Below are 9,766 nucleotides of genomic sequence, written 5' to 3'. Positions count from 1 at the left end.
ATTCTCACAGTTTCTGAGTAGGTTTAGATATGTGTTGGATACAAGGAGCACAGAGAAATAGAGAAGTCACATTGTCTTCAATTCAAAAGTTATTTCAATGTAAAAAAAAAAAAAGATGCATATGTAGCATTTGCAATGTGGTGAGTGCTAAGTGCAATCTCTCCTGGTAATGAATGGCAAACCAAGCCCACCTTGCTGGGTTCATTTTAACATTTGTCTGTGTCATATGACTTTCTGTTCCAGAAACCATCAGTGTCTCTCTAGTTTTCTGATCTCAGGTGAAGCTCCATGGAAATTCCAACTACAAACTTTCATATCCCAGTTCTTTTTCTTTTCCTCTCTAGTTCTTGAATATATTTGACTTTAATTTTTCTTTCTTTATTTGTTTAGCCTAACTGCTATTCTTTGATTAGCATTTCAGTGCCATACCACTATCACATTATGTATTCAGGATGTCCCAGGAGCTAGGAACAATTTTTAAGAGATTCAGACCTAGGGATATTTATTATGTCTCTTACAGAAACATCCAAATTCTTGAGGCATCAACCAACGAACAAGAGGAAAGATCACATGCAACATGAAGTAATCATATGCCCAGAACCTTTGCCAGGTATTTTATTTTTATGGATAATTGGTCTTATGAGAAATGGAATGGGCAGTGGACGGTATCTAAATCTTGCAAAGCTTTAAGCTTCAGTAACTCAACTAGCATACATTTAATGCTCTACTTCTTTGCAGGGGAGAAGGAAAACTAATTCTGTAAACCAAGAAATGAGGTAAAAAAAGGAGTGTAAAAGATGGAAAGCTCTTTAAATAGAGAAAAATGGTCATCCAAAAATATTAAAATCAGAAAAGGTACAGGACATATGGAGAAATCAATTCGATTTGACTTGAATAAACTTTTATAATCTCATTGGGAGATCCTATCCGGAGATTATTAGCTAAGAATAGCTGACCTTATCATTTGAATAAAAACTACATATATGTAACAAAAGTATAAGCAATATATAGAGACTGCCTCTTTTGATTATAATGTTTTCTCTTTTGTAAATTTTATGAAAAAGTAAACATGGTCATAAGTATTCTAATATGAACCTAACTTCCCAATACTTGGCACTTTTGATCCTGAATTTCTATTTTATGATGATATAGGTAAAATTTTCAGAAATCCTGACTTAAATCAAATTAAGACTTAAGGCCATAGATTGTAATTTCTGGAAATCAGCAACAATTCCATTCCAAATTGCAGAGACAAATAAATAGTGTTAAAGAAGCCACTCTGTCTATAACCAAGTAAAAATACAAGGAAAAATATGGGTACTGAGGATACTTGAGGAAAAACAAAAGAATGCAATTCTGGGAACCATGAAGAAAGACCTTTCAATCTCTTTGTGGGGTCAGTTGCAATGTGAGTTCAGGGTTACGTGAAAGGATGTCAAGAAAGATATTCTTGCCGTTTCTCTCTCTCTCATCTATAAATAAGGTAAAAAAGAGCAGAGCTTTTTGTTTGTTTTTTTTTTGGTTTCTTGTTTGGTTTTGTTTTAAATTCCAACCTGTACTTGGAGGCAGATTGTGTCTGTAACAATGAAAATAAAGTTACTAGAATTTGAAATTGGTTTTATGGCAGGGATAAAAAACCTAAAAGGGTCTTAGAACCTGTGACAAACTTTAATCACTGCTATTTAAAAAAAATACATGATACATGAAGAATTTTTTAAAAAAATTGTTTTGTGTTTGGATATATAATTTTTTATACACCAATTATTCATATGTATGTGTATGGCCAGCAGTCACTGCTATTGTGGCTGAGGAGCCACTGAGCCATTTCACCTGCAGATGTTGTAAAGTACCAAAAGGCTACAGAATTAATATTAATATTTTAGGAGGCTTGGAGAACATTTTATTAATTTGAGTTAAGGTGTGCAGAGAAATTTTGAGAATAGTTTCTGTACTGTGTGATTAGCATAACCAGGATGGCTCTTGCCATTGTATTGTAAATGAAAAGGGAAGGAAAGCATAGATTCCCTGACATTCCACCACACCTGTGGGGAAAGGAGTGAATGGCTAGCCAGGGGCAGGAAGGGAAAAGCCAAAATAAACCTTTTCTTATAACTATGAGCCATGGCATTTGTCCCCACAGAAACTATCTCTCTTATGTAAATGCATGTGGTTAATACCTCTGACTCTGGACAGAGAGATGGCAGATGAACACTAGAAAATATAGGAAGGCCTTTTAATATGTAAAGAGATATCTTTCTACCATTGTGTTGACTTGTAAATTTTGTTTTCTCCAAAATGATGTATGGTTTGCAAATTGAACGTGGTCCTATCATGTTAAAGGACATATGACTATAACCAATAGCGGTAAGGGGCTCCTAATTGCAATTTTTGCTTCTGTACTTCCCATTTACAAAACTATAAAAACTAAGTAGAACAAAGGGCCAGCGCGCTCTCCGTCAGATTTCTGTCGGAGTTCCCGCCGCTTGGCCAAGCTAGACAATAAAACTTTAATGTGTAAACGACGGACCTTGCTCCTGTCTTCCATATTTCGGGTCCCTCCGAATTTGGATTAACAGTGGCCATGCAGGTTCTCAATAGATTCAGACAGATGGCAAGGAAACAGTGGAGCCAAAAAATGGTGGGCCATTCCTTTATCAAAGTCTTGCACTGGCCGACGAGCAAACACACAGGGAAGACTGCTTCCCTCTCATTCAGAGCTCCCAAAGCCCTGACTGAATTCTCCAGTCCCACAACCAGGAGAATCTTCTCCGGTTCCTCCTAGAATCAAAGACTTCCACAAGCCTCAGTAGGGCTCCCAAAGCCCTTCAGCTCTGGTTCCACATCTGCACACCTTCTCTCTCTCTGCAAAACTAGCTCTCTGCATTCTTTCCACTCTTCCTGCAAAAATCTACCTTGGCCCACAGAGACCCCTCCTCCAGCAAACATTAGCAAAACAATGGTCCTTTCCAAGCAAGAATACAATCTGCAATTTGCAATCAACTGCCCTGCTGAGGGTAAATACACATGTGGCTGCTCAGCACCATTTTTTAACAATAAAAGTGAGTAAACTCAAAAAATACATATTCTACAAACTCATTTGTCCAACACTGTGCATCTTTAAATAGTTTAAGTATATAGATGATAAACTTAATAAGTATATTATGCAATTACATGTTACTTTTTTTCAGCTTCTTCACTTGTTCTTTCAATCATTTATTAAGTTTTTATAAAATTTCCTACATGCGCTAGATTGAGACACATGTTTTAACTGAATATTTTAAAGCAAAGTATTTTAAGGGCAAATATTTTAAAGCAAAGTATATGTAGATGTATTCATTTTGCAGTTTAAGCTTTCCCTTAAATCATTTTGGTTGCTTGAGATGCAAGATTGACAACTCTGAAATTCTTGTTCAGATATACCCTATTCATAAAACTTGGATCATGGCAAAGAATAAAAAATTTATGCTTCAGAGTCTAATAGAGGAATGCCTGAATACACACTTGTCAAAATTATGGGAGATGTGGTATGTGTAGCCCATGGTACACTATAGATATTACTAAGTGATAGAATTTATTGCTTTTTGAATTTCTTTGGAGGTGGACATTTGCTCAGATCAGCAGATTGAATAAATGTGTGTGTGCATGTAGACATTTGAATTTTCCCACTCTCATGTTCAGTCACAACAAAACAAAATAAGAGTTTATTAACATAAATAAACTAAGTTATCTCACATTATGTCACACAGCATCAGCAGATTATATTGAAAATAAAACTTTCAAGCAATTTCACTTTCTGAAACACCCATTCTCATCATTCATGTCTTTGGATACACTTGGAAGAATTTTAATCATACAGTCCTTCTAAGGTTTCTATTCTATGTCCAACTTATTAGCTTATGCTCTGGTTCTTTGATAAATGAAAGTACTCTATTCCAGAATTAACCCTTATCTGGAATCTGAACTCATTCTTTTATTTGGAAGTCAGCATAACATCTACATCACAGCTTTAGTTTCAGCACATTTGTGTCCATCACTGACATTATTTTTTATTTTACTGATTTTTTTTCCTTCAGTCAAAGACAGTCAAACCCCAGGAAAACATCACTTTTTGTTCTCTTCCCTCAAACCAAGGTCAGAAGGAAGGACAATCTACTTTCAATATTAGAATCTGAGAGCAAGTTGTTTTCTGGAGTTCTTAAAGAAAAAAAAAGCATGTTATTACTTATACTAGTTGTGAATTTTTAGTCTTTATATGAATGATATAATGGACTTTTAATTATTGTTACTTTTAATTATTGTTTTTTCGCACCAGGATCATTTGTTTCTTCTGCTGTCATAGATATAAAGAATGACTCGTCAATCTAATATGCCTACGCTTGTAATAAAAAAAAATTAACTACACAAAAACATATTTTTGGCATTTAAACTCACCACTTTTTGATAACTTCCTACATCATTTTCCCCTGTTATTCACACTTATTTTTTTCACCATTTTGATTTTTTGTAGCTTTGAAGCCTTGATGCACTTACTATCTCATATTCACTGATCTTTATTTCCATGGACAAAATACATCCTTCTGCAACCTTCTGCACTACCTTCATTTGTTATTCATTCAGTATGCATTGTATTATTCTAATCTGAATCATGTTTAACTTCTTGTAGCAGATACAGTGTGTTTGCTAAATTAGATCCTTGGGGGAATGTACAATAGTTTGAAAAATAAAACTGACTAATATGACCTTCTTTGAATCTCCTCAGGCCAATAATTTTCAGCTTTATTAGACACCATTCCCTTAAAAAAAGTTTTACTATCTGAAGTTAAGGCTATAGACTATCTAGCTTATCTGCCTCCTAAAAAAATCAACATAATGTCTTAAATGTGAGGCAGAAGAGATAAAAGGAAACAAGTTATAATAAAATAAAATAATTTGCACTTTAATGCATAAATGCTGAGTATTATTATTCTAGAAAACACAGTGGAGCAGTCAGATGCTCAATCTGAGCAGAGTTACTTGGAATCCAACAATTAGAAACATGGACTTATATTGATGAGTTGCATTAAATTGGTTAGTTCTAATGCACAAGTAACTAACACATAGGTATACTAATATACATGTAACACTGCTGAACAACTCTTAAAGAAATCATGAACAACATCAATAGAAAGAGTGCAAAAGACTTTTTATTAGGTAGTCATTTTCTTTGGATATCTGCTTTCATGATTACCTCTTATTTGAGTATCCCTCTGCATTGATGATTCCCAGGCTGTTGGTTTTACTGTTTCATGGCACACTACACATCTCTATTTCTTTCACAAATATCATACAGAGTACCCGAGAATTTGGCTATAAATGCAAACTTATTTCTTCTCTTAGTAAATCCATGTGCCTTCTCATTGGGTCAAGAACAGAACACAGGTATGAGCAAGTTTGGCTAAGGCCAAGCTGCTTCTTAGAAGCACCTGTTTTCAACACATTTCTGTTGAAAACAGAAGGTATATAGGCTGGAGTAGATAAGGAGGAGTGGGAAAAGGTACAGTGATATCATTTCTTTCAATTAGATTTAGTGTTCTTACTTGAGCACCTTGTACTGACCCCCAAAATGCTCTGTAGTTAAAATATTATTCCATTTTGAATCTGCTCATGTAAAAATAAAATGTTCTCTGAAAATGGCCAAATATGACAACTGATATAAGCAAGTAAGGGCATTTAAAAAACAATAAGTGGCATTGTGAGATTTTAAATAAAGTCACACAAAACAGTCAGGAAAGGAGTGGGAAAGGAAGTGTTCAGTACAACCTGGACGACCTTTCTTTCTTCCCTCACTTAGAAAAATAGACCATTCAAATCTTTGCTACCTCCCTAAGTATCTTCTTAAATGTTCTTCCAAGAAACCCTCCAAAATGCACTTAACTTCACACCAAGGCACTGAATTGTCTCACCTTACCCCGTTGAAGTTAATTGTATAAAAAATCAGTTTTTAAGACTCCAAGATAACTAGAAAGAAAAATTTGATTGTTTTACTAAAAGCCAGAGTAAGACTTTTTTTTTTAAGAGGCATCATTTTTGCAAAAGTAACAAGTTAGGCTACCACTATTCCTTTATCTAGGCAGTTTCTTTTTTATTCAAAAAAATTAAACTATGTATACATATGGTGTAAGGTCAGTGGATAATGGAGGATGGTCACGTGGGGAACCCAGACCCGGGAATTTTGGCTGGGACCGCCCACAGCCGAGTGCGCCAAAAGAAACTTCCCAGGAGTTTTTTGGAAATAAGCGACCATCTGCCAGCCAGTGAGATTTCACCACGTCATATTAGCTTGACCACCCTAGGGACCCTTTAAATATCTCTCATGTGGGTCACACCTTGCAACTCCCCTAGCCTCTGTCTCCGGGGCCAGGGAACCTCGTCGGGTAGGAAGCACTCTGTATTCAATAAAGCCTTTTATTATTCCACACTTCTTGGTTCCAGCCCCTTCCTTCTTTCTCAGCAGGGAAAAATACCTTACATTTTGGTGGCAAAACCCTGGAGGAGTTGAAGTCTGCAAGGACCACTCCTCTTCCCTTCCCCTCCAAGAAAGAACCAGGATCTCCGACCTTCCACCCACTTCGGTGCACAGTGCGGTAAGTCCCCTGTTTCCAGCCTCCCCTCAGTTCTTTCCGCTGGGACTACCTGTCTGAAACCGTAGCTACGTCAGGGACCTCTTTCCATCCGAGCACATGTGTGCCCGTGGAGACGTCCTGAGCACATCCACTTTACCTTATCCATTCATGGCCAGAGTTTGAGTTTTGGGATGCCAGTTCTCAACTCTGATCACTCCAAGAACTGAGGGTGGCCGTGGGGGCACAGAAAAATCCCTCCCAAAAGAAGAAGAAACTTTTCTTCTTCTCCACTGTGGCCAGGCCACAGAACCCACTGGATTAGCCTCCTGAAGGGACTTTCGGTTTTAACACCCTCACCAATTTAACTATCGCCAAAATAGCTGGTAACTGATTGGAGATCTCTTACACTCATGGCTTCTAGTTATTTTGCACACCCATCCTTAATCTCTGTGCCACCTGTTCCACCATGCAGGCCCTTTTTTTGGCCAGAGAAACCTCACCTAAAACCTCCACTCCTGATCTTTCCTTCTCTGCAGACTCCCAACTCTCTCCCCCTCCTGCCTGACCCCTGGGGCACCCCTCTCTCTGGACTTCTCTCTTGTCTCTCTGCAGACCACTTTCATTTGGGTATCTTCCCTCTGAGAACCCCCTCCCCTCCCTTCACAAAATCCTGTTTCTTATTCATCTGCAAATACCATTCTTTCTCCTCCCCTGCTGGCCAGGGGCCCCTCCCTTCTCCACTGTGTTCTTAAGCTCCTCCTCCATTAGGCCATTCTCCACCTACTATTGGCTCTTACACCTCTTTGCAGGACCCCAAGGTCCAACCCCAATTTTTTTACAGGGAGTTCTGGCCCTGTCCTGCCTTTGGCTCCAGCATTTCCTGCCAAATCTGGGTGCCAGGCTCCCCACGAACCCCCCCTCCTCCTATTTCCAACCCCCAAACACGTATCCGAAACCTGTGGACATGTCATTTCAATAGTAGAAACAGGCCAAGGTTGTTCGCCAGGCCCATGTGCAGCAGAAGGTAACGCTCCAAACCCAGGCTCTCGTGACAACCCTGAGACCTGCAGAGCAACAGAGGCAAGGCACAGGAAGTGCCTGACCCAAGTCCAAGCTGCAAAGAAAATCCCCACCAGAAGCTTGCTTTAAGTGTGGCAAGCAGGATCACTGGTCCCGGCAGGGCTCCTGCCTGCAGCTGCCCACTGAGCCCTGCCCTGACTACAAGCAGTCTGGTCACTGGTGGAGCAATTGCCCCTTTGGGCAACAGACTTTTCCTCAGTGCCTCTACGTGGAGGACAAGCCGCCCTAATGGGAAGGCCAAGCTAGCCAGACGGGCCCATCACTCAAACTCCTGGGACTGATGCCCTGGCCTCGGAGACCCCCATCAGCCTCACCAAACCCCCGAGTAATGCCACTGGAATGGGTAAGTCCATCTCATTTCTTGTGGACATGGGGGCTACCTTCTCTGTTTTGCCATCACACTCTGGACCTCTAATTCCCTCACAGGTCTCAGTTATAAGAATGGATGGGACACCTTCCTTTCCCCTTTTTAAGCCAATCCTGTCATGCAGTTTTGCCTCAAGCTTGCCTCCATATAGGACCACTGGCAGTCGGAACCACTGGTCTCCATCCATCGCCAGCTCATCAAAAGGCTGGCCCTGGCCCTGGCTGGTTGGCTCAGTGGTAGAGTGTTGGCCTCGCGTGCAGGAGTCCTGGGTTCGATTCCCAGCCAGGGCACACAGGAGAGGCACCCATCTGCTTCTCCACCCCTCCCCCCTCCTTCCTCTCTGTCTCTCTCTTCCCCTCCCGTAGCCAAGGCTCCATTGGAGCAAAGTTGGCCCAGGCACTGAGGATGGCTCTATGGCCTCTGCCTCAGGTGCTAGAATGGCTGTGGTTGCAACAGAGCGGTGCCCCAGATGGGCGGAGCATTGTCCCCTGGTGGGCATGCCGAATGGATCCCAGTCGGGCGCATGCGGGAGTCTGTCTGACTGCCTCCCCGTTTCCAACTTCAGGAAAAAAAAAAAAAAGGCTGGACCCTGCAAATCTCCCTATTATTCCTCTTTTTAAAAAATCTTTACAGGACCGCATCCATGAAGTTTCTCAACTCACAGCCAAACAGATGTTCCTCCTGATACCCCTCAAAACCACCACTGGCTAATCTCCCCTCCCCACGATGCCCCTAATCAGCAGGAAGTAGCCAGACAAATAAACGGCTCCCCTATTCTATTTAACACAAAAGGTCAGAATGTAAGGTCAGTGGATAATGGGGGATGGTCACATGGGGAACCCAGACCCGGGAATTTTGGCTAGGACCGCCCACAGCCAAGTGCACCAAAAGAAACTTCCCAGGAGTTTTTTGGAAATAAGCGATCATCTGCCAACCAGTGAGATTTCACTATGTCATATTAGCTTGACCACCCTAGGGACCCTTTAAATATCTCTCATGCGGGTCACACCTTGCGACTCCCCTAGCCTCCGTCCCTGGAGCCAGGGAAACTCATTGGGCGGGAAGTGCTCTGTATTCAATAAAGCCTTTTATTATTCCACACTTTGTGGCTCTGGCCTCCTCCTTCTTTCTCAGTGGGGAAAAATACCTTACATGTGGTACAAAGTTCAAGCATAATATTTGCAAAAAATCCCCAAATGTGTACCCTGAGCAAAAGATTTTTAGAGAGAGAAAGCCTCTTTCATTGTACCACGTCTTAAGTTGGTAGTTTTCAAAGTTCAGAGGGTGGCAGTGATATACAATTGATGCCAAACTATTTGCTCATGGGTGTGGCAGGATCCAATGAGGGACAAAAAATTTATTCTGCACATAACACTGAGCAGTAAGCACCAGGAGAAGAAGAGGAAGAGGAAGAAAAAGGAGAAGAGAGTAGTACTAACAGAGAGACAGAGCTAGCAGTTCTGAGAGAAGATGGGGGTAAGGGGACATGAGGGTTGGGAGTGTGTAAGGGAGAAAAGCTTGAAACCCAGACGTTCAAGCATGCGGTCATCACACAGCACAGAACAGGTGCTCGCATTCAGCCCACCGCAATTGCACAAAGCGTTGCTGTAGTAAACCAGAGATTTCTTAAGAAAGCTTGCAGTTTCTAGGGAACAGCCAAGTTGCCAACCCTAACCCAGGAATCTGTCTGCTGTTGCGAGGAGCCTCCTGTGGCCTC

At 40.8% G+C, this 9,766-nt stretch overlaps 1 non-coding gene across 1 annotated transcript; it reads left to right on the top strand.

Annotated features, from left to right (window-relative positions):
• Window positions 1-8,263: 8,263 nt before the first annotated feature.
• On the top strand, window positions 8,264-8,339 carry TRNAA-CGC (transfer RNA alanine (anticodon CGC)). Its single transcript has one exon. It is a non-coding gene; the product is annotated as a tRNA-Ala (tRNA).
• Window positions 8,340-9,766: the final 1,427 nt, after the last annotated feature.

Source organism: Saccopteryx bilineata, chromosome 2, assembly GCF_036850765.1.
Source record: "Saccopteryx bilineata isolate mSacBil1 chromosome 2, mSacBil1_pri_phased_curated, whole genome shotgun sequence".
Classification (NCBI taxonomy): Eukaryota; Metazoa; Chordata; class Mammalia; order Chiroptera; family Emballonuridae; genus Saccopteryx; species Saccopteryx bilineata.
Note: the sequence above shows the minus strand (reverse complement) of the source record. Positions and strands in the feature narration are given on the sequence as shown.